At 55.5% G+C, this 27672-nt stretch overlaps 1 protein-coding gene across 1 annotated transcript in view; it reads left to right on the top strand.

Annotated features, from left to right (window-relative positions):
- HS3ST4 (heparan sulfate-glucosamine 3-sulfotransferase 4) overlaps positions 1 to 27672 on the top strand; it is a 150681-nt gene that overhangs the window by 52886 nt on the left and 70123 nt on the right. The window lies entirely within an intron of this gene.

Genomic DNA, 27672 nt, shown 5'->3' with positions numbered 1-27672 from the left:
GACGCCTGGCCCAGGCCTAGGTGTGACCCCCCCACATTGTGCTGTCAACTGAGAATCCAGACTTGCGAGTCCCCTTTGCTGTGTGAGCAAACGTGTTTGAAGGTTACATGCTCTTCTTTTTTTGTGGGGGGGACTGTTAGGGACTGAAAATGTGCCAGTCGCCTTCGCCTGGTGCTTTCTCCCTTCCTGAAACCTAGCCACACCGAAAAACGAGCGCGAACTCAGCCACCGAGGGAAACAGCCTGACCTTGGCCGCGTCCGTTTGCTCAGCATCACGGGCTTGGCTGGGGGCTTGGGGACAGGGCGCCGTCCCCCGAGCTGCCTCTGTCCCCTGCCCTCCCCACGTGCTTCCCGCCGGGTCTCAGCGCGGGCTCGGATTCCCTCCCCTGGCAGAGGCGAGAGGCAGTCAGGGCTCTGTGTGTGAGAGACAGTACAGGCGAAGCCATGCCGCACGCCCCCTCCGTGTGCTCACGGCCTCTGCGGTCGCCACGTGATTTCGAAGCGGCTCTAGGCTGGGGAAGGGTGAGCTTTGCAGCTGCCCAGGTGGCCCACTGTCCTTCAGCAAAAACACGGGGAAACCCAGTGCAAGCGAATCAGACGTCAGCTTGCTTTTGGTTGATGTTCTGGCCACGTAAAATTAACGAGATTTTATTAAGTTAGAAGATCCAAACAGGTTAGAATGAAATCGATTCGATTCGTGCGGTCTCGCGGTCTTCACGAGCACATGAATCAGATGCCCAGTCTCATTGGCTTGATGGCTTGAACGTGCCTGTCACAGACCTTAGCCCTCTGCGTCTGTCCGGCGGCGTCGGGCCGCCCCTCAGATGCCGTCGCTGGAACCGGCAGTTTCTCCCCCGCTTCACACAAAGAAAACGAGTCCATCCCTCGTTTTGCTGCTTTCTTCGAAAAAGATGGAGAAGCGTTCGGGGAGTTATTTGGCCAACGTGCCTGGTTCCGGTTTCCCACATCAGAGGCACTCGGCCCTTCCCCTCTCCTTCTTCGCGTCCGGTGGGTTGCAAATGCTCGGCGGTGTCGCTGGAGAAAGGGTTCTTTTCGGTTCTCCACTGTTTCCTGCCACCGACCTCGTCGTCTCCCGAACGCCACGCTGCTGTATTGACAGCTCGAGACGCCTCTTCCGAACCTCCTCTCGCGCTCCGGAAGGGCTCGGGTTTCCGGCTGCTGCCGAACGCCCGTCTTCCCCGTCTTTGTGGTCAGAGCCATGGGCTTCGGCGTCCCTGCTCCGTCCCACGACGCCAGCGCTTTCCATGGCAGTCGTCTCCGAAGCCCTCGTTCCAGCCGATTCTGGCTTCTCCGGCCTGTGGCAGCAACGCTGCAGCTGTTCTCGGGGGGAGTTCGTTGTATTGGGGGGTAGCACAAGGCGGCAGCGGGAGGTCTGATTAACGTTCAGACGCCGGGGCTTCACATTTCTAACTTAGAAGGAAGGGGCTTCACATTTCTAACTTAGAAGGAAGGTGCTCACTGACACTTCTGTCGTGAGGTGACACGCACCCTTCACGGACCCAGCCTGGGGGCATTAGGGACATCCATGCTGCCCGGCCATCACCGTCCACTCCTAGAACGTCTGTAGACTTCAGAGACTTTCGAGCTGCTCGGAGTGGCCGAATCTGTTAAATGCGTCTAAGGCGCCCTTTCCTACCTGTTCACGGACACGACACCATCCTTGTGAGCGTGTGCAGAGGCGCAGGCCTGTGGGACGGTCCGACTCGGCTCAGCGTCCATCTCGGCGTTCCCTGGGACCGGGAGCCACTTTCCAAGCTCTGTCTCCTCGTGGTCGCTGGCACCAGCCACACCTGCCCAAAAGGGCCAACGGGACTGAGTAAAACCACGCGGGGCCGAGCCCACCGTCCCGCAGGCCACCACCCCGTCCTGGCAGTGACCCCGAAGGCTCGTAGCTAGGACACGGGAGGCGCCAGCGGCCAGCACCTTCCGTCCCGATGTGCGTCAGGGAGGCCTCGTCAGCCACGTCCCCGGTCCCCGCACATGTTATCCAGATGTCAGGCCGGCGGCTGCCTTTGAGCCACAGCGCGTGGTTGTAAAGGTCACCAGAGTCGGTTTTTAAATTAATTTCCCTTTCTTTAATAGTTCAGATCAAATTCTCGATTATATTAAGTTATCAAAAGAGAGAGAGGAAAAAAAAACCACCGTGTAATTTCAGAGGCCCGAGCCTGGCTCAGCAGTGTCTAGGCCGTGACAGGTTGCTCTGGGCGGCGCGAGTGGGAACACGTCTCCGCGGATGCCAGCCCCTCGTGGAGGACCCTGCAAGGGGGACCGCTGCCAGCCACCCCGGCGTCTACACCCGCCGAGTGAAGGGCGATGGGCTCCCTGCGGTGGGGCCACATGGACCCAGGGGACAGTGCTCGGGGTGTCCCAGGGGACCATGCCTGGGCATCACAGGGGACCCCACCCGGGGCGTCACAGGGGACCCCCCCGGGGCATCCCAGGGGACCCTGCCCGGGCGTCAGCATAATGTGGGCTCCTGCTGGACGCGGAGCCGTCCTTCAGCTGCTGCGTACGGGTGAAGGCATCGACTTTCAGGGAAAGTCAGCGTGTGTTGGGCTTCGATGCCCCATCTCTGCTGGGAGGAGAATCTCTCAGGAGGAGGGAGCTGCTGGGCGTTTGGAGAGCAGATGTTAGTGACAGCGCAGCGTGTGCCCGCGTCCCAGGTGGAAAAGCAGGAACGTGTGGGTTCAAGTCAGAGGCGGCAAGTGCCGGTGCCAGCTTCTGTCCACCCTGAAGATGTGTCTGTCCTGCGTGGGGACCAGGGACCTCCCCAGCTGGCCACAGTCGAGCCAGCCAAGTAGCAGCTGGCCGCCTCGGCACTCCGCGTGTCCCGCCTGACCCCCGTAGGACTGGCCTCTGTGACCCTGCCCAAGTCTGTCCTTCCAAACCGGGCCATGTGAGCCCCAGAAGACGCTGCGTGGGCGAGTGGCCAGGGGACATCAGAATTATCCAGTGCGTCTTCTCTGAGTGTCAGCCACACGTGACGATTCAGAGGAAATATTTTCATATTAGGACAAAATATTATGGAATGTGTTAGAAAGTTTGTATGATTTTCTTTCTTTTTGAAAAATTAATATGAGGCTTCAAGGAAACATTTGCTTGCTCGCAGAGGGCCTTCGCCCCGCACGTGCTTCCTCTCCTTGGCCGGTAGCGGTGCGAGCTGGACAGGTGTGGACCTCAGCTGGAGGGGCCTTGGAGCGTCTAACAGTCGGGACTCTTGGCTGCAGGTGACAGACACCCAACCTCCTGCCTCAGGCCAAAGAGGGAAATTAGAGGCTCGCAAAACTGCGAAGTCCAGAGTACGTCGCCACAGCCAGTCTCGGCCCCCTGCAGCATCGAGTCACGCTTGCCACACCCGAGGGGGCTGTTTGCACGTCCGTTTCTGTCCTCGCCGTCCCGTTCCGCTGGGCGGGCTGTCTGTCCTCGAGCCAGTCCGCAGCATTTTAGTCCCCGGGGCTCTGTACTAACTCGACGTCTGAAGCCAAAGCCCTCCGGGCTTGTCCTTCCTCTTCGTGGCTGTCTCGTCCAGTCCTGGCCTTCTGGGTCTCCATGTGTATTTTAGAGTCATCAAGTCAATTTGCACAAAAGTAACTCGTTGGACTTTGGAATGACCTCAGATCTGCAGCCTGCTTTGTGGGACAGTTGCCTCTTTATTTATCTGACCTTTTAATTCGTGGACGTGGTGTATTTTTTTATTGGAGTGGTGTTTCGTTTATCTCGATAATGCTTCCTCGTTTCTTCGTGTAGAGCACCTGCATGTCTTGTGTCAGATTTAGTCCTGCATAATTGGTGATGCCGCAAATGAGAAGTTTAAAAATTCCTCATTCCCTAATCACCTGTTACTGGTGTTTAGAAATACACTAGATTATTATTTTTTTAATTTCCAAGTCCACTTTTGTTTCTAGTGATTCGACGGTACATTCTCATAGATCTTTTGTGTGTGGGTGTGATGGGATATCCAAATGACACAGAATCATTTATCGAAAAGCTCACTTTCCACCGCTGCAACATCACGTCGCGTTTGCCACAGCCGACGCGGCTGTGTGCGAGCTGTGAATGGTGACAGTTTTATTCCTTTTTTTTCTAATGCTCCTATTTAATTTCTTTATTTCAGAGGCAGAACTTTCAGCGTTTTAAATTTAAATCTGATCATTGCTTTAGGTTTTTAAAGTTGTCCCTTATCAGATAAAGGACATTTCATTTCATCGATCATTTGCTTACAAGCGATCACGAGTGAAAATGGCAGGTTATCGAATGGTTCTCATTCATCCGTCTGGCGTGGTTTCCCTCCGGTTCTGCCAGCACGGCGGGTTATACTGGGGGCGACGCATCGCCATGTTCGTCTCCTGAAGCCGTTCGGTGACTTTGACCTAGAAGTTTTATGCCCGTGTGTGTGACAGCGTGCACTGCGGCGTCCGGGCTCGGTCGACATTCGAGGTGACGCTGGCCTCAAGGAACACGGTGGGAGAAAGTCCTTCTTTCTTGTCCAGAAGGGTTTGTGTATGACTGTCCATTAAAACGTAAGCGTTTGGGAGAATTCACCGGCGAAGTTCGAAGGGCCTGGCGATTCCTGTGTTTGGAAGTTTTCATTTATATTTAATTCTCCTAATTGCTATAGGACTGTTCAGATTTACCATTTCCTCTTGTACTGGTTTTCTAAACTGCGGTGTTCGAGGAATTTTTCCATTAATCTGAATTTTCAAATGTGTTGGCATAAAGTTGTTCTTAATATTTTTACACCATCTTTTAAAATCTATAGGATTTGTAATGATGCTTGCTCATTTTACTCCTTGATATTATAATTTATGCTGTTTCTTTTTTCCTGACCATCTTGCTAGGCATTTATCAATTCTGTATGTCTTTTCAAAGAACTAACTTCTCCTTCATTGATTTTTTTTCTGTTTTCATATAAATTTGTGTTTTATTGTTTCTCTTCTTCTCCTTTTTTGTTTACTTGGCTCTTTTATTAATTTTTTGAATTAGATTATTAGAAATTGTTTTCACCTTTTTTTCCCTTCTAGCATGTGCATTGAAGGCTATAAATTTCCCTCTAATTACAGCTTTAGCTCCTTTCTGCCAATTGTGTTATCATTAATATTCAGAGGGAAATATTTTTTGATTTCCATATTAATATGTTTTCTCACCTCTGGTTATGAACACTTGCATTTCTTAGTTTTCAAACATTGTGGATTTCCTACTTTTTCTTTTATTATTGGTTTGTTGCTGAATGCTAATGTAGTCAAATAATATACTCTGAAATATTTGCTTGGACTTATTTCATGATCCAGAAATGATAGATTTTAAGAAACATCCAGATACACTTGAAAATGTTGTGTGTTAGGTCATTGTGTGTTATGTCAAGTGCAGCATTGTATATGTTTCAATTAGGTAAATACTGTTAATCATGTTAAGATTTTAAAAGAATTATTTCTGGATTTGGCTTTGCTTATTCTACCGGTTATGGGACATTACCAAAAGAGTTTGTTAAAGTTATTATGTTCGTGCGTTTGCTTATTATTTCTTTTAGTTATGTTATATTTTTGCTTTAGATATTTGTTGTGCTGTTAGTTGAAGAGAGATTTAGAATGTTAATATCTTCCAGGATGATTGAGCAATTTATCAGTGTGAAATGTTCTTTATCTTTAGTTATGTGTCTCGTTTTGCTTCATATTAGTCTAGCTCCATCAACTTTTTTTAGTTTAGTGTTTATAAGCTGCAACTTTTCCAACCCTTTACTGTCAACTGTTATTTGTTCTTATATTTAAGGTGTGTCTCTTATAAGATCAGCATATCGTTTTTTATTTTAATTCAGTCTGATTATTGAAGTTGATGCGTTTATTCAGTATTTCATTTAATACTGATACATTGAAACTTTTATCCAACAATTTGTTTTTTATTTTCTCACTGTTTTCTATTCCTTTCCTCCCCGCTCTGTGTTTCCTTTGTTTCCGATTAGTTCGACATTTAAAAAAATTATTCTATTTCCCTACTCTATTCGTTCGTAGATATTCCTTTAGGAGTTCTGTGAGGATTAAAACATTAATCTTTGAATTGCTACTACCTAATATCTCATATCAGCACATTCACGAATAGCGCTCGTGATGTGGGTCATTTTAACTTCTGCCCCTCCGGCCTTTCGTGTTACGGTCATCCTGCATTTTAATTCCGCGTGTGTTTTATACTGTATAAGACAGTACACTTCTTTTATCCAGTCGATGTTTTATTAAATTTATTCTCATATTTAGACGTTCTTTATTCCTTTCCGCATGCCCTGTTTCTGCCTGGGATCATGTGTCTGCTTCCTAAATAATTCCTTGTATTATTTCCTTGGCATAGGTCTACTGGAAATGAATTCTCTCAGGTTTTGTCTATTCGGGAATGGTTTTTATTTCACCTTCATTGGTGAAAGATATTTTCTCTGGGGAGAGAATTTTAGGTTAGTGGTTTTTTGTTCCCCCCTCTGCTTCAAAGATGCAATTCCGCTGCATACTAGTTCCCACGATTTTGTCGAAAAGTCCGCTGTCCGTCTGACTTTATGCCTTTGAAGATAGGCGTCTTTTCCTCCCCGGACGCTTTGAAAATTTTTAGTTTCTTTCCTTGCAGTGATTCATGTGCGAGGTGCTCAGCCGTAACTTCTGTGCGTGTCCCTTTCCTGGGAGGGCGTCACCTCCTGGATCCACAACTCGATGTCACGCACCAGTTTTGCAACTTTCTGAGCTATCGTGTCTTTAAATATTGATCTGGTCCCAGGACTCGAACTCCATATGCGATCAACTTTCTCCCAGGCTTTTATATATCTCTTTCTTTATTTTCAACTTTTTAAAAATTACTCTGGTGCTTTGCTACCAATGTTCCTATCCACGCGTCTTCCAGCTCTCTACCTTTGTCCAACCTGCCGGGTTCTTAATTTGAGTTATTATCGTTTCGGTTCTAGAATTTTTATCTAATTCGTCTTTCATTTCAGTCGCAGGGTCAAATTCTCTAAGTTCTCCCCTGCTTTACTGAGCAGGTTGATGTCTGAGTCCCATAGCTCCGATAACTGGATCACTATGGGTTTCTCTTGACTGTCCGTCACTTTTCCCATTGATCCTACTCTTGGAAATGCCTGGCAATTTCGGTTGGATGTTGGACATCGTGGATGTTGCTTTTGGCGCAGTGCGGCCCTTCCCGCGGCAGGCAGCAGGGGACAGGGCGTCCCCAGCCACCACGGAGGAAGTGGACTTGAGGCTGGGTTCCGCCGTTGCAAGGCCAGTCTGCCTCCTGCTCAGCTTTGTCTCCGGGGTCGCGCGCTCTTGGTGTCCCAGCGTAGAGCCCGTGGCATTTCCAGCACGCGTCCCCTTGGCAGGCTGTCACGTCTGGCCCGTGTCTCCCCAGCGCCGTGACGCTCCGTCGGTAAATGCCTTCGGAGGGGAGCTGGTGCCAGACGTGGTCTCGCTTCTCTCTTCTTCCTTGTCTCGATTTATGCTCCTCAAGTTCTGGCAGACTTGGCGGCCCTGAACCCCAATTTATTTTAACCCTACTTCCGTGCGAGTGGCGATGTCACTGCTGCTTTCCAACCCTCGTGACGACCGCCCTGCCTTACTCTTTCAGCCCCTTGACCGGTGCCAGTGATTGACAGATGCCCCATAGCTGAGAGCAGCACGCAGAAAATTGGGCTCGGCTCAGCGAGCGGCCCCCCTCTTGGGTCTGGACTAGAATCCTGGCTGCCACGGGAGCTCTGACGAGCAGACGAGTTTCGGTACGCTGTGGCTTTTGTCGCTGCCCTTGGCGGGAGCGTTGGTGTGCTGCACGCTACCACACTTCAGGAGAAGCCGGACGCTTGGAATTTGACATGACGCTTAGATTTCCTGTCCATGGTCACACAGCCAAAACTTGCCGCTGTTTGGACTCAAATGCAGCCATCTAAACTGTAAGGTTTTTGTTTGTTTGTTTTGTTTTTTGTTTTCTTTTTACTTTCTCTATGTTACTACTTTCCTTGAGAGAAGAAGATTCTAGAAATGGAAAAATCCCTAAGTATTTTTATTTGTTTGTATCATTAATCTCAAGCCATATAAGACATGATTAGGTGCTTGGACCGTGATGTGAAGAGACCAAAATCTCCCTCTGGGCTGGGCTGCGACCCCCACAGTCTCCCTTTCTGATCTTCGATTTTCTGTCCTTAAAGTCTGGATAATAAGTAGTGCCTTGTTCTCAGGCGAGTCAGGAATGGCAGAAAATAAAACGAGCGCATGCGAGGGGCTCGGAACACTCCGGAACACTCCGCGCGCCAGCAAGAGCTTGCCCTAGGTCTCATGGTCATGACGACAGCGACATCGCCGAGGCCTTGACCTCCCCAGAGCTCCGGGCTTTTTCGTTCCCGTTCAAGGCGTCAGTGTAACGTTCAAGCGGCCGATCCGCAGAGATGCAGAGGCACCGTGCAGACACCGCTCGGAGCAGCTGCCCTTCGCCACCGGGGACAGCCATGCGTGGCCGTCAGCACATACCGCTGCGAGTGACAGCCCGGAGCTGGGTTCCCGGAAGACAGCGTCACTCGAACAAGCTGCTTCATTTTGTGCAAGGCTCGGGAAACCAGGAGCCCTCGAGGACGTCCACGGAAGCGAGGCATTTCCCGTTCTGCCACCTTTGGCTGTCGTCCGAGGCCCCAGTCCGTTCTTTGCCGGAGAAGCTGCTGCTTCTCATATCCCGTGGTCACAGCAGTGTCAGAGGCCGTGTCACGTGCTGGAAGGAAGGAGGAGTTTTTGATATAAACATGGGGTGGAAGGAGGAGCAAGGAAACCGCCTGCCACTCCACGGCAGAGGGGGACGGCGATTCACACCATCGGGTCCAAAGGAGAGCAGAGGAGGCCCCAGTTCCCGGCTCTCCTGCGTCTGCGAGCACAGCCTGGCCCCCGAGCTGCCAGGCGGAGGTGGCCCAGGCGTAAGCGGGTCTCCGCGTACGAAAGCCGGGATGCAGCGGCCCCTCAGCTGGTCGGGACCTGAGACGCGGCAGTGGCACATCGCCCCGAAGTCCCTGCCTCGCAGCCGCAGAGGGTCACGCCTCACATTTCCTGTCCACTCTGGGTCAGCCGCCACCCTGCTCCGTGCCTGCCTCACTCGGGTCCAGGTCGCTACGGCGGCACCTGTCCGGCACGTGGGCGGTTTTGTGACGGGGGAGGAGGAAGCTGCGTACAGCGCCTCTCACAGCGTCTGATCAGAAGCGTCTACGCGAAGCTTCCGTTTTCATTCCGTTGGCCAGAGAAAGTCACGTGCACGACATGGATGTCAGCGAGATGGAGAAAGGCAGCCCTTCCAGGGGGGAGGCAGCGAACGTGTGGAGGAATAGAATAACACCATCTACCCCGAGGACCAGCTCGTCCGCGAAGACGGGGCCGGGCGCCCTGCGGTGGGGACGGCGCGGCGCAGAGCGGGCGGGCAGCTGGGAGGCGCTGCGCCGGGAGCTTCGCCCCGCGGGGCCCTGGAAGTGCCGATCCTCTCAGAGCCCCGAGCCTTTCGAGGTTCCTCCCCCGCTGGCTGGATTCTGTAGCGCTCGCCCCCGTGGTAGCTCTCACTCACTCCTTTCCGTTAATGTACGAAAAACATGTCTCCAAGTAAATATTCATCACTTACGAGGCGCAAGTCCTGTGTAATCTTCAGAGACGAAAGAGAAACCGGCGGAAAACAAACTGAATTGCCATGAGGTCCACGACCAGAGGTCACCATCGCTCCCGTTTGAGTCTGATCCTTCAGGCTTTCCTCGGTCCAAGCCAGACCTTCCCAATGATGAAATAATGTCCTGCGTGTAGCGATTGCCACGGTGGACGCTGGGGACAGACGGCAGGAATCCGTCACAGCCTGTCCCCAACACTCATCACTTGGCAGTCGTGGGCTTGTTATTCAAACTCTCTGACTGCGTTTCATCTGTGAAACGGTTGCTTCTTCCCACAGTCGTTAGGAATAAGTGAATTATCTTTCACGACGTTCTCAGAATACCGCCTAACGCATATTAAGTGTTTAATATCAACAGCTATATTTTTTCTTGATAATATATTAATATATTCCTGTATCAGTATATCTACATTCGTGCCATCCTTTTTAATGAGATAATCAGCTCGTAATAGAGTGTAGGACATAATTCTTTTAATCAATTTTATATTGAAGAATATTTAGGATGCTTTCAATTTATGTCTTATTATTATTGAAAAAAGCATGCCGTCGAAGATCTACCTGGGAGAAATCTCTAGAGCGCGAGATCCTGGGTTAGATCTGGGCCCGGTTGTACGCCGCAGTGTAGACCCCAGCTCTCTCTGTAATGTTTGCACACGTCCTGAGAGGCCGCCACGCCTTCGACACTACTCGTTTCTATTATTATCGATGCTACCTGATGAGTGGGAAAGTTGGCAGGTTTTAACACAGATTTGTTTTATTTCCAGTCACATCGGATGTTTAAAAAGTACTTTTATTAGGAATTTTTTTGGCCTTTACACCGAGCGGCATGGCCCACCTCGGCTTCTCCGTTTTCCGGTTGGTCAGGCATGATCCCCGCTCGTTCTCTCTCTGATGGGAAAAACGCTCCTTCCTCTAGTTTCGAACGCGGTGTGTGCCAGTCGGAAGACAGAGCACGTCATGGGTAAAGGGAACACTCCCACGGAACTGTGCCCGAGACAGCCTTTACTTCCAGCGTCTGTCTTTCCAGCTTTGCCGGTGGCTCTCAACACCGGTGGCGTTGGACTGTCTCGGGGGGCTTGGGGAAACCCCGGTTTCTGAGTCCCCCACCTGGAGTTTACGATTCAGTAGGTTTGGGGTGAGGCCTGAGGGTTTGCATTTTGGACTAGTTTCCAAGGAAAGCCGAGGCTGCTGGCCTGGGGACGACGGCGAAAACCACCGTCCGGTGCATGCACACACACAGACACGCACGCACACATGCACACACACGTGCACACACTCACTCACTCATGCATGCACGCACACACACACACTCAGATGTACACATGCACTCACACATTACACGTGTGGCATGCATGCATGCTGCGATGTGCCGCACATGCATGCACCACCTGAACACACACACACACACACACACACGAGACCCCACACACACGCTTGGGAACGTGCGGCTTTCGCTGCTTTTACGGCAGGTGCTGTTCACTCGTCCCCCGACCCGCATGGTGCCTCTTACTGCGCGTGTGGGTGCACTTGATTTATTTGATGTCGGCAGCACTCACCTCATTGCATTTTTTATTGTGATGATCATAGCGTGCAGCAGGAGTCCTTGTCCCCGCTGGGCTGAGCGCTGTTGGGACAGGCCTCTCTGTGACAGTCCCTGGCCGTGGAGTCGCTGTGACACGGGTGAGCACACGTGCGGTGTGACGCGTCCACCGCTTATCGAGCAGACGGCACTCAAGTTCACACCTGCTCACCCATGCGAAGGTCCCTGTCCCCTTACGCTCTGGCCAAAGACGGAGTGGGACTGGACCTGGCCAGTCACAGGAGAGACGCGTGTCTTTAGTTATTTATTCGCGATACGCAGTTTAAGTGTCTATTGGCCATTGACGGTTTTTCTTTTGGACACCATCTTTGCCCATTTTTCATTGTATTTTATAAAGGCCAGTTATTTAAGCATAGCGTTGACAACACAGGCTGCAGATACTATCCCAATCTATCCTTGACTTTTATTTGCCTTTTTTGTTGTAGAGAAAAACTTTAATTCACCTTATAATTTATATATGTTTTATAACTTTTCTTCCACGTTACTTTTCTCTTTGATTTTATACTTAGGCAAACTTTTTCCAACCTGCTATCATTAGTTTATTCATTTGTTCAACAAGTATTTTTTGCTCAGCTGCTACATACTGAGAGCTTTCCAAGGCACTGGGGATAAACAGATAAAAATCTTACATTCCTGGAGCTCGTGTTTTTGGTGTGAAAAGACAGACGGCAAGCAAAATTATTTAAAAAATTGATATATTTCAGAAGCTGGTGAGCGCTATGGAGAAAAATTGAAGGACGGAAGGATGATATGAACATTTCTTCTGCTTATTTTTATAATTTTATTTTCCAGTTCTTAATTTTTCATTCATTTACAAATGATCTTAGCATAAGGTCCGAGGTGTGGTTTAAACCTTTCTTTTATCTGAATTTATATATTGAGTATGTTGTTCCTTTCCTACGTGTCTGAAATTTCGACATTAGAGTCCATCGAACACTTAGGTATTGGGGCGTTTTCCTTCCCTTTTATTGTGTTCCACTGATCCCCCTCAGTTAGAGTCGTGGAGACAGGTTTTTCCTGCTCCTTTCTGCCGTGTCTTATTCTGCAGTATGGCGTCTTCTCCCTCATCATTCTTCTATAGCGTTTTGCAGGCTATTCTGATCTACTCTACTTGCTGATGGATTTCAGAATCACGTTGTCACGTTCCAAATAAAACCGCTTCGGGATTTTGGTTAATGACATCAAATTTGCGGAGTAACGTTTAAGGATTTAGAACCGATACCGTGCTGTCCCGTGTCAGAACACGGCTTGTCCAACAACGTATTCCGTCATTTTTGCATTTTTCCATCAAAGGGTAATTATTTTTTCACATAGGTCGTGTGCTTTTCTCTGTAAAGTTATTTCAAGCTGTTACTGTAAATGTCATCATCGCACATTATGCTTTTTAGCTGGATATTGTTGCCATTTAGGGAAGAAGCTAGGGGAGTTAAAATTATATAAATATATATATATATGTGCACACATATAATTGAATTATATAACATGGACTCTGCCCACTGAACTGTCACGGAGCATTTGCAGTGGAATCTCTTGGACCCACAAACACTGACACAGCTGCCTGTTCCTTTGCAACGTCTACGCGGTGTTTCCCCATCTTATATTTTCACATTGCCGGCAATATCCAGAACGCAGTTAAATAAAAACGGATACCATTCGTCCTCCTCGGTCTTGCCTTCGGTGAGAATTCCCCCGACCTGCCGTCGTTAGCTGTTGGAGCAGACGCGTCTTTGGAGCACCGCGTTCTCCAGGCGGAGCGCGGAGCGGGGGAGGGCGGCGGGGGGCTCGCGTGGGCGTTGGCGGCATCCGTTCCTGTCCCCCGGTTCTCCTCTGACTCACATGCCTTCCCCACCACTGAGGTGTTTTTGTTTTTATTTCCTATTTTTTTAAACTCAGTCTTCATTTTCCGAACGCTCTCGCAGACCTTTGTTTCCCATGAAAGGTAAATGAGGCCCTCGTTTCCCGGTCGGTTTCGTGTCAGGGAGTTGGGGTGTGGTTGCTTTCACAGAGGCGTTTCGGGCTCACCTGGATCCACAGCCCCTGCTGACAGCTGTTTCTCATCAGAACTGCAGACTTTATTCCGTTGTTTCTGACATCCGGTGCCGAGGTGGGGGAGATTGCCACTCGTTTAATTTCTATTTCTTTGCATTTGACTGGGATCCCTGCCCCTCGGGTGGAACCAAAGGGTATCAGGGTGTCTAGAGGTGGCTTTATTTCTATTTTTTTTTTCCTTTGGTAAAAAACGAGCCCCTCCGTTTTGTATTTTTTAGCTTCTTTCTCCGTCTGCATGACGATTCCTGCTCTGCAGGCCCCATAAGCAAGTCACTAACCTGTCCGGCAAGTTACTGACTTACTGGGCCTCAGCGTCCCCATCTGTGGAACGCAGATAAAGCGCCTCCTCTGCGGGGAGGCGGAGCGGATGTGACAGTTCCGGCGGATGTGGCAGTTCCGGCGGATGTGGCAGTTCCGGTGGATGTGGCAGTTCCGGCCGTGGCCGTCGGTCGGTGCGTTTTGCTGGTCCCCGCTCTTCTCGGGGCTTCCAGTGTGTTTTCCGTCGCTGCCATCGGCGCACCTACGCCGACCACTGTAAAAGTAATTTCTAATTAGTTTTATCTTTTCTCCCTTTTCCTTTTGCATTCGGAAAGAGCTTCTTCAACGAGGTGTTGACATCTCCTGTGTTGTCAGCTCAGATCTCTAATATTTTAATTCTGCGAATCTTTCTTTCCTTGAATTAATTCCTTAACTCTATCAGCTTTGTCTCTCTCTCTCTCCCCCCACCCCCACCTCAGCAAATTGCCTTATTATTTCCTCTTATTCTACAGGGCCTGTTTTCTACGATTTCCTTGAGAGTGAAAAGCAGATGGCATCTAAAATTTCCCGAGCAGTTTTTTTGGGGGGGATGGGGCGGGGGGGACATGTCTCTCCTCTGCTGCTTGTGTGTCATGTTTGAATCCTCTTTCCAAGCCTCGCGCTCCCTCCACGAGCCGCTGTGGGGGCGACGTTTGCCGTGTTCCTCCAGCTCCGTCCTGGAGTGCGGCTGGCCGTGTCCCAGCTCGTAGTTGGCCTCAGCGCCGCACAGCGTCTTCCTAGAGTGCCGCCCCCGTCCCCCGGGACCCTGACCTCCGATCTCGCACGCCGGCGGCTGGGCAAGGTGCGCTCGCGCGCTCGAGCTCGTGGGCGGACGCTCGCTGTTAGGCTGTGGATTGCCGTGGCTGCCATCGCCACCCCAGTGTTTCCTCAAGCTGGAGGGGACGGTGACCTTGGTAGGCATCAGAAGGTCCAGGCCGTCCCGTCAGCTCCCAGGCTGTGATCGTACACCCTGTCGGCCCGCGGGTCGGGGTCTCCGTGCCCGAGCCGCTTTTCTGCCCCGCAGCGCCCTCGATGGCTGCGAACGGGCTGCTTCATCTCCTCGACCCCGACTGCGGGTCTGTCTGTCTGTCTGTCTGTCTGGCGCTGTCGGCCGTTGCTTCCTTCTTTGCAGGCTCCGTTGCTCGCCGAGTGCGGGTTCAGGGTTGCTCTCCTAGCCGTTTTCCTCATTCTAGCCCAGCGCCCAGCGTGCCGCGCGGGCTTTCGGCAAATGCCCCCCGAATGCCTCAGCAAGTTGAAGTTACATGAGGCACAAACGTGGAAGAGAGGACGTATTTCATTATTCCCAGCGGTGATCCCACCCCATTGTTTAAATTACACATTGTGTAGTTTTCAATTAACTCTTACTAGTTCCCCATTTACGTTTCTAGTGTTGACTTGGAATGGTTAAGTTTGGAAGAAGCACGGGCCTTCGAGCGAGGCAGGCTTGACGTGAGGTGTCCGCGTGTGGTCACGGTCACGCAGATAGTGCGGCCTCTTCGGTTCTCAGCCTCGTAGTTGGAAAATGGAAACGATGGGACCCTCGGCGACACGCGAAAGAGCTGCGGGCTTCAGAAACAGCTAAAGATTGGTTTGTTTAACAGAAAATGTCACCCGACGTGGCTCATTCCCGGGGGGGGGTGGGCGGGGCATGCCGTCCAGGGCCCCCCACTCTGCTGTCGGGAACCCAGCCGCACCTCTTCGCGACTCTCTGACACGGTCTCCCCACGAACACCAGCGCGTTCTCCTGTCCTCACTGGCTCTCCCTGGGCCCTACGACCTTCCCCAAAGCGGGTCCCACGGCCGGGAAGGCGGCTCACGCTGCCGTCCGCGCCTGCCAAGCCTCGGCGGGCCTGAGTGCCCTGCGGGCGCAGGGCAGCTGGCAACGTCTGTTAGCGCCGCCTGTGTGCTGAGGTCGCTGTGGGGGCCGGGAGCCCCACAAGGACGTGCGTGTCGGCGGAGCTGGGTGACTCCAGTGTTGGCAGAAAGTTCTTGTGAGGACAGTGTTGTTGGGACGCCTCAGAGGGAAGCTGAGTTGAGTCCTGATGGTGGTTTTTTTTAAATTTGATTTTATCAAAACCGACACTGAGTTCTGAGATCTGGCGGGCTGACAGCAGTGAACACCTCAGGGCGAGTCTGGCTGTGGCCTGGCCCCCTCTGGGCACCCTCCACGTGCCCTCGGGGGTGATGCTCCCACCGTGTGTCTGATGCAATCGCTCCCCTTCTCACGGCTCCCCAGGCCTTCACAGCTCGGCTTTTCAGACTTTATTTGCGTACGAATCACATGCAATGTTGTGAGGGAGCGGGTGGCATCGCCAGACCAGGCCTGTCCCTGCTCTGCTTCCGGCAGCCCGCGTCCCCCTCCGTACTGACCCAGCGTCCCCCTCCATTACTGACCCACGTCCCCCTCATTACTGACCCAGCGTCCCCTCGTGCCTGACCCGTCCCCCTCGTACTGACCCAGCACGTCCCCCTCGTGCTGACCCAGTCCCCTCCCTCTCCTGACGTCCTCCCAAGGGCCCTGGTCTCGCCCCTTCCCGACGCCTCGCCGGTGGCTGCCTGCTCCAGAGGCGACGGGTCCCTCTGCAGCCGGACCCCCAACCCGCGTCCAGGCCTGTGGTTTGCCCTGGGAGCACCACACCATCCCCGCTGATATCTGATCTGTTAATGTTATTAATCGTTTATGTCCCGAGAGACAGCGGCAGAGCTAGGTGGGACCTCAGACAGGAGGCATTTGTGTTGGGGCGCCGGGGTCCAGAACCAAACAGGAAGGAGGAGAGACGAGAGCGTCGTGTGCATCCCAGGGGGACGTGTCCCTGCACAGGAGCCCTGTGCGACCTCCAGCCCCCTCGTCCTGGCGGTGCCACCTTGGGCAGGGCAGAGCCTCCCTGAAGCTCCGCCTCTTCTCTGTGAAGCAAAGCTAATGACATCACCCACCGACCGTGTGGGGCTCCTGGGAGAGTGAAATGACAGACACTTGCCAGGTGCTCCCACGGGCCCCGGCGCCCAGCAGCCGCTCACTCCCGAAGGCTGAGGTTTCAGACCTCCCGGGCCCCGGCCTCCTGCGTGGACTAGGACAGGGCCGGCGAGCTTTCCCGTAAAGGGCCAGGGGGAAGTGTTTTAGGCTTTGCTGTCACAGTGTCAGTGCTGGTCACGGTTACCCAACTCAGCTGCTGTAGCAGGGCGGAGCCACAGGGGATATGTAAATGAACGGGTGCGCCCGTGTGCCAATAAAACTTTATTTACAAAAACAGGCGACAGGCTGGATTTGGCCCAAAGGCTGTATTTTGACAGCTGTATTTGCCAGGGCTATGGTTATACATCTTTTATTTTTCTTTTAATAAAAATAAGAACATATTTTCCAATCTGTTCTATACCATTTTCTCTTTATTTATCAACATATAGAGGATGTATTTTGGGGAAATGAATGTATTTGTGCAGGCTTGTTTTCATTGCCCGTATTTCACGGGGATGAACCGTCATGTTCTTGGCCCTTCTGCTGCTGGAGCTGCAGCTCCAGTTTAGCTGACTGTGGTGAGCGGACACATCTGTTGTTTTGAGCCACCGCGTTGGACTCGCTTCGTTGCGGGAAGCAGCCGCGGCGAGCTTCCCGCCGTTCAGACAGCGCGATCAAGTGCCGTCAGCTTCCGTTTGGGCCCGCACCCGCCCCCCACTCCTCTAGACGGGGCTCCCTGTTCTCCGTGCATAAAGCTCCCCGCCCCGTGTCCGGGCCCCCCGGCCGCTCCTCCGGGGTCACGCCTGAGCACCCAGGGACCGCTTGGACACCCACTCCCGCGGTCCTGTGCGTCCTCCCCCGGCCCGCTGTTCCCGTCTCAGTAAACGGGCCCCTCCTCCGACCGGCCGGTGTCAAAGGCGACCTCGTCCTCTCCCTTCTTTCCCCTCGCCTTCGGCTTCAGTCCATCGGCGAGACTGTCCTCGGCAGCTCTCGAACGTCCCCAGCCGGTCTGCACGTGCGTGGCCCACCGCCGAGCCCCAGTCAGCCTGCCTCGTCTCTCGTCCCGCGGACAGCGATGGCCTTGCAACTGGGCGCCCCTCCCGCTTCCAGCCCCTGGTCACACGGTGACCATTCAGGCGTGCCAGCGCCCTGCGTGAGCGCGGAGCTACTCCCCACATGAGGGCGTCTCCAGACCCCATGCTGTGGCCCCCAGGCTGGCCCTGCCGCCCACCCCGCCAGCCCCCCGTCCACCCGCTGCCAGCCCCTGCAGCCACTGCCCTCACGCCAGCCTCCCTCGGACCGCGGGTCTGTGTTTGCGGGGCTTGGGCACTTTCCCCGGCAGTCACATGTCAGGCTGCATCTCCCCATCTGAACCGTCCCTCAGATGTCACCTCTTCAGAGAAGCGATTCCTCCCTAGCCCGTGAAGAGGGTGTCCCATGATGGGAGTGCGCCCTCGTCGCTACCGGGAACAGTCATGCTCACTTATTCGCTGATTTATCCAGTGGCCCAGGCCACAAGCCCCGAGGGCACGGGCCTCCCCTGCCACGCTCTGCTCCGTCTGCAGTGACAGAGGCACGGCTGGCGTACGGTGGGTGCTCGGTCTCTGGGCGTTGGGTGGACATGCACGCGTCAGGGTCGCTGTCGGTGGGCTCCGCAGGCTCATGGCCCCTTTTCTCCTCGGCCTTGCTGGCGCGCCCCCGTGGAACCGCCTGCATCTGAGCCCATCCTGCTCCAGTCGCCAGGAATCAGGGCCAGTTCTCACATCATCGAAGGTTACCTCAGCCGCGGCTCCCCGTCATTACTCCATGACAAAGAAGCACGCCAGGCAGCGAGGGTGCGACCCGGCACCGTGAACAGATGGACCCCGGCCGACAGAGAGGCCGGGGCCCCGCGGGCTGAGAGCGTCCAAGCCAATGCCACTGGGGGCGACGTCGACCGAACAGCCCGCGATGGCGGGGCCTCTACTGCCTGCTCCCCGCAGTTTTGCTGACTTTGCCATTTTAGCAAGAAATAATTTATTCTAATGTAATTTGCATTGCATAAAATTATAATAAATGTTTGTAAGAACAAGATGCTGTATATTTATGAAATCGCCGTGTTTACGTGCGGACGAGGCCCGAGCTGTGTCGCCGTGTCTCCACGAGCACGTACGTGCACAGCTATGCGCTCCGCGGCCTCGGCGTCGACCGCGCTATTTGCATAAACCATAAACAGTGGGCAATTTCTTTGTCAGACAAAAAGTACTGATTACCTTAGAAAGGATATTAATATCCTTTCTCTTCCCATATTTTTGAATTTCGCTGACTGTATTTTGACGATCATTCATCTTGTCTGGTAGCACAATCTGCAGCAAAGACTCTCTCCGTACCCCCCAAACAGAAAAACAAGCCCCAGGAAAGGCAGCGGCTTCTGCACACGGATGTCTGGGACAGGGCAGCTTCGGCTGGAAGGACGCCTTTCCCAGCTGAGGTTCGGTCACCAGGCCTGGGCACACGCCAGGTGGACGGCTGATTGACACGGGGTGTCCGCGAACCTCTTTCCAATTAACTCCGTGTTTGTTTTCAGCCCTCTTTCCAGCTTTCCGGCTGGAGTTTCGCTGCACTGAACCTAGCTAGTTCTGTCCAGGAGAAAAAAATTAGGTTGTTCAAATAATTCTCTGTGTGTTTCCCCTTAATAGCCTGGGGTCCTTGGGACTCATTTCAGCTGGGCTGATAGGAGCGGCTCCCAGGGTGCGTCCCCGCAAAGCTGGGGTTCCGTTTTACACGTGAAGGAGCGAAGCGACTGAAAAGCAGGCCGGACGCCGGTGCTGGGGTCAGCCCAGTCCGGCTTCCGTTGATCGGCGGTGTGCCTGGGGCCGGATCCCCCGGCCGCTGTACCCGTCGCTCCCTCCGTGAGATGGCGGGGGTGGGGGTGCCTGCGCCCCAGACTGTGGGGAAGGGGGTTCAGTGACCGAGCCACACGAGGAGCTCGGGCAGAGCCCTCGGCGGCCTCCTCGGTCGTCACCGTTGCTCCGTGGCTTGGAGACGGTGGGGCCCGCAGCAGAGACGTGCGTGAAGGTTAGCCCGGAGCGCGCGCCGAGCGGGCTCAGCCTCATGGGTCCCCTCTCCCCCGATGGCAGTGCCCGAGCCCTTCCTCACCGCACGTGACCACCCCAGGCCAGGGCACTTGGCCAGCAGGGTTATGCACAGGATTCGCTGATGAACTTGAAATCCAAGCGTGTCCCTTGCTCGGAGGATGTTTTGGCACTTGCCTCACAGACTGGCATCTTCCCTGTCCCCAGTCTCGGACGCTGCGGGTGAGCCTAGAGACGCGGGCCAGCGGCACCCGGTCATCCCAGCCCCCCAGGTGTGCCCTGTGCCATGTCTGCTGGACCTAGAAAGAAAGGCAAAGCTCACTGCCTGGTGCGGAAGACTCAGCGGAGACTTTGGGAAAATGGCGACGGCGTTCTTCCAGGGCGGCGAGGACGTGGAGACGGGAACACTGGCACATCGTCCGGCTGCGTTAGGGGACGGGCTGACCGTTTCCGGCAGAGCCGAGGGTGTTTCCACTCTGCGACCCACCACCCCGTCTTGGCTGAAGCCTGGGGCAGTGGTTCTCAAAGTGTGGTCCCCGGGCCAGCAGCGTCAGCACCGCCGGGGGCTCGCTGGGAAGGTGCCTGTTCTCCAGGCGCTTTCTCCAGGCTCCCCTGGGACTTCGGGTCGGAAGCTCTGGGGCGGGGCAGCCCCCCCACTCCCCGGATGGGAACCCTGGGCGGGGCGGGGGGCGGGGCGGTGCCGATGGCCCTCGGGTTGGAGAACCAGGGGCCGCGAAGAACTCCGGCAACAGGGCCCAAGCCAAACAGCGGGAGAGTGTTGTGACCTGTGTCCCCCCCGCCCGCCTCGTGGAGCCTGGTGACACTGACCGAGCCTGTGCGCCCACGTGGCCGTGTCTCAGAGGCACGACGCCGCACAGGAATACACACCGCGCCCACCGCGCTCTCTGCGATCTTGAACTTGGCAAAGCAAGCGACGGGCCTGCACAGTGCGGGATTCTTGAGGGCAGAACGCGGGGGCGGCGGGCGGCTCGGGCCTCGTTGCTCCCGGCGAGGCTTTCTCCCCTGGTCCTCCCGAGCACAGTGGCGGCTGCGGGTTTACACGCGTCTGAATGTCTAACCCGTGTCACCATCGCTCCACAAGCTCTTTTCAAAGAGGCTTTCCTGACATCTGCGTCCTCGTCCCCACCCGTGTGAGCGTGGGGACGCCAGGCGGAGTCCGGCCGTGTCGCAGGCCAGCGTCTGTGCGGCCACAGGGCAGGCGTCTGCTTCGCAGGTGCAGACTCTACTCCCTGGATGGGAACCCTGGGCCGGGCGAGGGTGGGGGGCGGTGCCTATGGCCCTCGGGCTGTCGCCTCACAAGCCTCACCCCAGGGTGTCATCGTTCCCCCGCTGACGGGTGGTGAGACACATCAGCTAGCCGACGCTTCTCGAGGGCGTACCATGTGCCACCCATGGAGAGACGGGCTCCACGTGTGGCGTCACAGCGTCCCCACCGGGTGGACAGGTGGCTGGGGTGGAGACCGGTTACGGGAGCAAGTTTTCCTCCTCATGTGGAGGAGCCAACCCCGTCTTCAAACCCCCCGGGGCAGAGTCGGCGTCCGAGTGGCCTCTGCTGGCCCCTCGTCGCCTCGGGCAGTGGGGTTTGGACGTCCCCTCGTCCCAGAGGGCAGGCCTCCCGCCTCCCGCCTCCCGTTCCCCGTAACCCTCTCTACGAGTCCGGCTTCCTGATCGCGAGGGACGAGAACGGAGCTCGTCTGAGCAGAGCTTAGCCAAAGGGCCGGGTCGAGAAGGAGGGCTGAGGGACGGCGTGGACAGCAGGGCGTCCCGGGGGACTGGCAGCAGCCACGTCCACCCCAGCAGGGGGATGAGCCGGTGCCCCCTCCTGCACTGGCTGGTGTCCCTCAGAGCCGCTTTCCTGCTGAGGCTGCGGAATGGGATGGGGAGCAACGAAGGGTGCTGTGGGCGCGGCCGGGGACGGACATGGGACCTGGCAGGTTCCTGTCCCCAGCAGGCAGTCGCGGGAAACAAGGACGAGGGAAAGGCGGACATCTTTGCCACCTGGCACCCCGCTGGGCAATTAAAATGACCCCGGTGCTGTTTTCAGCGCCTTCGAAAGTGTTTTAATTTCTGTTCAGCTGGAAGCCTCCCAGCAATGGGGCCATTTTTACAAATACAACAAATAATTACAAATAAATAGAGTCTCCACTTTTGCTACATGGGGGAACATTCCCGTCAGGTAGCACGTTTATAAATTCACCGGCTTGACAACATGGAGCTAAAATAACAGTAGAGCTTGAACCGGGTGCTTAAGTGACAGCTGAAGTGGCACATTCGTCAGCATAGAAATGAAAGACGGCACCAGGCAGGGAGGACGCGCCTCCCTAAGGCGCCTGCACCGGGAACGCTGGATCGCCCAGGCCTGGCGTGTGACCTCGCGTGATTCTCGGACGAGGGGGAGTCCGGAGTACAGGTGGCCCGCCCAGCTCAACCTGGGCGACTTCCAGACTGTCGAGGGGCCCCCGGACTGTGGGCGACGCGCTCTTCATCGGTGACGCTGGGTGTGATGAGGAGGGGGACACGGTTTGCAGATGGGCCGCGTGTGGCCGTGTACCCATGTCCCCCCACCCGCGGGGCCCCGCGTCTCCTCAGGTCTGTGTGGGTCACAGCCGGTCACTGTTGATGTTCCAGTCTTTAGCAGAGCGTGGGAGGCACCAGGCTTCCTCCTTGAGCAGAGGCGCCACCTTATTCGGGGGGCAGGGCCAGCAAAGGCGTTGCCACTGCCGAGTGTTATCCCCTCAGAAACTTGCTGGGAGCCGTCCAGTGTGACGTCCGGGTGGACCCCCGGGGCCTCGAACGTGGATGCACGCCCCCGCCCTGCTCTCCTTTCCCTCCGAACAACCGAGGCCCCGACGGGCATGCCGGGGTCCACGTGGCATGGGCGGGAAGCAGGCCCTCCACAGGAAACTGGGGCGCATGAGGCCACCCTCCAGACATTCTCCGCAAGCTCTTAAACAAGAGAATCTCATGCTTAAATTGGCTGGGGGGTGACCGAGGAAGACTTGCTCTCATCAAACGTGCCAAAGGTAAAAATATGTGTTTAGGTTGGGGTGGGGCGCAGGGCCCACCTCCGTCTCCCCGACGACGTCCTGTAGTAAACCACACTCTTCTTGCGGGGAGTAAATCACCACTTTCATCGCGAAGAGGCTGTGTGGCCTGACGGCGCCGGGCAGGGCCTCTGGGATCCCCACTGGGCGACGCTTCATGGACCCTTAGCGCGGGCTTTGCCACGCGTGTGGGCGGTGCGCTGCCGGCAAGTGTCAGGTGGACGTCCCTCATGGCTGCGGCCGCTCGGCCACCTCCGCCGGCTCAGCCACCAGCAGGCGGGCGTGTGCCGCGGGCCGCTGGTGCCTGGCCCAGGTCCTCCCCTTAATGCTCGCTGTCTCCTCTGCCCAGCGTTTACGGTGCCCCTGCCATTTGTCACTCACACGGAAGGACAAGGTAGTGCTTTCGGCTCTCGGAGAACCCACGGTCTAGTGGCAGCAAACCCGAGCGTGCAGATGTGACTCCTGTTTGCCATCTGTCCTTCTGTCTGTCCGTTTGCTGATGAAATCCACTCCCGGGGCCCGGGGCTGGGTGGGTGAGTCGTGGAGCCTCTGCGCCCAAGATGCTCTTCCAAACCCCAGTGCCTCCTCTGTCTTTGGCAGACTCTTCCACGCCGGGGCATTTTAATGGTGGGGGTATCTTTCCAGAGGCATTGGCATGGCTCCAGCCTCCTGGTATAGTCCTTCGTTGTGAGTCACTGGACAGCGTCTAAACAGTTTAAACAAGAAAATAATAAAGCTTTCCTTGGTCATCCTTCTCATGGGGCCCGCTGCAAATCTGAGGGTCCCCTGAGGGCAGTGGTAGGGGTACCCCGGAGAAGTCTCTGTGATTTGCCTTCCCTGCCACTAGGTGTCACTGTCTCACATAAATAGAATGCACCCACTGGCCTTGGCACTGTGAATTTTGGCCTTTGGTTTAGGGGGTTGAGGGTTCAGGCATCTCCTCATTTTGAAGGTGTCCAGGGTCTGGCAGCGGAATAGGAGCCAGCCCTACGCGAGATGCCCTGGACCCAAAGGCATCCGACACTCACAAACCCAGGGCTCCCTGGGTACGCTCTTTGGTATCGATCCTTTTAAGACAGACCTTTAAAAGATACAAAGATAACGTATTTACGGAATGTATTATTTATCTGCTGAGGGAGAAATATCTGGTTGCATCAAGACCTCATACAGGGAACAAAGGACACCGCACAGGGCCAGACCGTGTCCCCTTTTTGAGAGGCAAAGGGAACCATAAACTCAGTTGGAGGTAAAACATGACATTACCCGCTTGACCCTCCCCTTCCCTACCGAAGAAGAATTTTTCCAGAGTTTTCCACCTTTACCACAGTTGCCAGCGGTTTCCCAGCGGGCACGGGGGGTTGTCAGCAACGCGAAAACATCTCCCACCGCCCACCCCACACACCGCATAGAGTCGCGATCGAGTGGATGATCTGCAACACGCGGGGGACCCCTCCTCCGGTTATTTGCGTGTTTTTGTTGCGACGTGAGGGCGTTGTGTTATATTCTAGTGTTTATGAAAATACAGGGGCCTCTGCAGCAACTGTAGAGGTCAGTGAACTGTCCCATGTCACGCCGACTTTCGTCTGTGACGAGATGGCAGAGTGAGGATCTAGAACGTCAGACACAAGAGGGGAGAGCACGGCTGGAGAGGAGACCCAACCTGGAGTATTTTTAGCATGAAATGTTTGTCTCGCGAGACACTGCTCAGGTCCAGGATGTCACGGGTGCGTTATGCCGTGTGCCGGTCAGTGAGAGCCAGTGTTCTCCCCGCTCGGCCACTGCTCACAACAGCACACGGCAGCTCGGTCATCGGTGCTCCCCTTCCATCCTGACAAGTCACCGGGGCGTGATGGAGTGATGGGGACAGTTCAGCCAAGGTTCATGTCCAGGGCCCCTCCATCCCCTTCCACGTAAGTGTCCCACAGAATGTCTCTGGGGAGCCCTGGGCCGCCAGCGGTGGCCAGAGAGCTCCGGCTGTCGCGGCAGAAGCCGGAGTTGGTTTCGGATTCCTTCGAGCCATTTTGAGAAGCAATGCACTACAGTCCAGAATTTCCCCACATAGTGTGGATCTGTGAAGTCTGCATGGTATCTTGACGGTTCCACTAGAGAGTGTTTTGATAGCTTATATTAAATAACGTCCATATTTTATTTTACTTCCAACATCAAATAAATTGTCGGTCGTCGTGTAAGTTCTAACCTAGCCAAGTCTCCATGTAAATAGTTCTTAGATGCTATCACGTTATCACGGTAAAGAAAATATAATGTCAGCTCCCCAGAATAGAGAAGTGATTTTTTTCCATAAAGGGCATTTTTAAATGGGTCATTAACTCATTTTATGAGTACCTTAATGCTTTGAGCACTGTGAGGAAATAACATATCAACCTACTGGGGCCAGAATTGATTCAGAAAAGGATTCCGTCACCTACGAAATATTCTCCTAGAAGGCATTACTCATCCTAACAGCCCGGATCAAATAAACATCGCAGAGGATTTGTTTTTGCAGGCGGTGCCCGGGGAAGCTGCGCGTGGGCGAGCCTGCCGGTTTGAGTCCCCGGGGCCATCGGCGGCCTGTGCACTTTTGTCCGAGACAGGAGAGTCTCATAATTGGCCAAATGAAATCCGGCTCCTCCTTCCTGTAACGTTTCATTCCCTCACATTCGATTCAAGACCGGGGTCAGCCCCACGTGGCGTTTGGTGTCCGCAGCCAGCCTTCACCCGCGTCTCACTGCCCTCCGGCCTGCGAGTTGCCAGTGACGCGGCGCGCGCACCGCGACGTCGCCGGCGTGCGGCGTGCAGCGTGCGGCGCGTCCCGTCGCTGCGCGTCTCCCGGCCGCTTGGCCGCCATGGAGCGGCCCGGGCTCTCGGTGGAGGGGCGCTCCGCGCGCGTTCCCACGGAGGCTCCCCACCAGCACACACTGCGACGGCCGTCGCCGGGGAGGCTCTGCAGATGGCTCGATTCTCCAGCACTCGGGCCATCTGGCGCCTTGGGGCTGAGCCCAGCCCCGCCACGTCCGCGCCGCACTGCCACAGACGCGGAGGTCGATGGGGCCCTGCCCCGGGGCCCTGCGTCGTATGGCGGGTCCCCCTCCGCCGGCGGGCAGGGAAGTGGCTCCGGGGAGGGTGCTTTCTGCTGACGTGCTGACGAGAAGGTCGCCTCAAGGAGTCTTGAAGCGTTGGCGTAAGTTTGCGGATTCCAGATGGCGCCGCGGGCCGCTGCTTCTAGGTTGGACGAAACGCTTGCGGAACCGGCGTCGGAGTCCCGCGGCCTCACGCCGAAAGCCCCGAGTTCGCGGTGACGTGAGCGCGGCCCCGGCTGCTTCTGCACCGTCTGCCGGGGCTTCGGCGAGCGCGCCCGGCCCCGCGCTGTGCTCGCTCCCCCCGCGGGCTGGCGCGTTTCCAAGGCCGGGACTGCGTCTTTGTCATCTCGTTATTCCGAGAACGCGAGACCCGGACTGGCGCATTCCGGGTACCCAGGAAGTGGACTGAATTAGCCCCGAAAACTTTTGAGTTTGCGCTTTATTAACTCCATCATCGCAGCTCTGCCGCCAGAATTCTCAAACGCCGGGATCCAACGCTGAGCTCACGGGCTCCGCGCCCCCGGGTACCTGCCCGCACGGCGTCGGTGCTCCCGGCGACGGCGGACGGCCCCCTCCGCGGTCTCGAGCAGGTGGCTTCGACCCTCTCAAGCCTTCGCTGCTTCTTCCGTGAAATGGAGCCGCTCACCGCGTCGGACTTCACGAGACGAAGCACGTGGGAGGCACCCAGAGCGACGCGTCCCCACACGGTCACAGCATGGCCCGTTCGTCCCTCCGCGGGGCCGTGTCTCCTTAAAAATGAGGAGCCGGTCGGGCTGTCTGTCGCTCCCGACGGGCGACCCCAGAATTTATTGGCTCAGGGCAGCAATGCATTATTCTCATTCCCGGGCCCCGCTGGGCATGTGCATCCGTGGGCTCCAGGGCGGTTCCTACAGGGCAGTGGCTGCCGGGACTTGCCCGGGGTCCCCACGCTGCTGGTGCTGTGTGTCGGGGACCACCACAGTGTCCTCTCCGTGTGACCCAGGATTCTCACGGGCTCCAGGGAGTTGCCCCTTTGCAGAGCAGCTCATCCCCCCGGGGAGCAGTGCTCGGAGGCTGCCGGCAGCCACGACCTGACCCCAGACCCGGTCGCTTCCCCGGCGTCCCATTGGCCAAAATGGAGTCAGGCCCATCCGGATGTGGGGGCCGGCGCTGAGTCGGGGTGTAGGCGCCGGGAGGCTCAGTCTTCCTGGGCGGAGTCTTCAGAGACCAGCCGCCAGGGCGAGCTCAGGTCCACCGGCAGGGAGCCTGGACGCAAGGTGGGGCGGGGAGTCTCTAGATCACCTGCACCCCGCAGCTGTGGTCAGCATCGTCCTTCAGTCGCGGCCGAGCGTGAGCCCCGTTTCGTGCACGGCAGCGGCCTGAGTGTCGTGCCCATTCGGAACACACTGTCGCTGGGAGCATCAAGGTTGCCCCCCGGAGCTCTCTATGTGACACTGTCTATGTGACACTATGAGCCTCGGCCGAATGCGCGTGGACAGGCTTCTGCCCTCACACTGGCCCCGGAGCCTCGAAGCATCCACGCCTCGCTCCCATCACGCGTCCCGTGGGTGTCCGGGCGGGTCTGCCAGCGACTTTGGTGACAGCCCCCAGCTGCACGCAGGTCTTGTCCCCGCCCTGGGGGCACCCGCCCTGGGCGCCTCAGTCTCCGTCCTCCAAGGCGCTTCCTGTGATGCTGCAAAGATGCATTTATGGCTTCGTTGCTTGTTAAGTTCCCCTGAGGCCATTCGTTCACTCCACTAGGGACTCCCGCTTCTGCATCGGGAGGCATCGCGAGTGCCCGCACGCCTGAAACTTCGTTGCGTTTCAAGCGGCACGTGTCGGCCCTCCTTCCGCGGGAGCGCGTGGCGGTGCCTCCGTCCTTTCGGCAGCCACATGGGATCCCCGTTCGGCG

This window comes from Pteropus medius, unplaced genomic scaffold, assembly GCF_902729225.1.
Source record: "Pteropus medius unplaced genomic scaffold, Ma_sr-lr_union100, whole genome shotgun sequence".
Classification (NCBI taxonomy): Eukaryota; Metazoa; Chordata; class Mammalia; order Chiroptera; family Pteropodidae; genus Pteropus; species Pteropus medius.
This window is presented reverse-complemented; position numbering and strand designations above follow the sequence as displayed.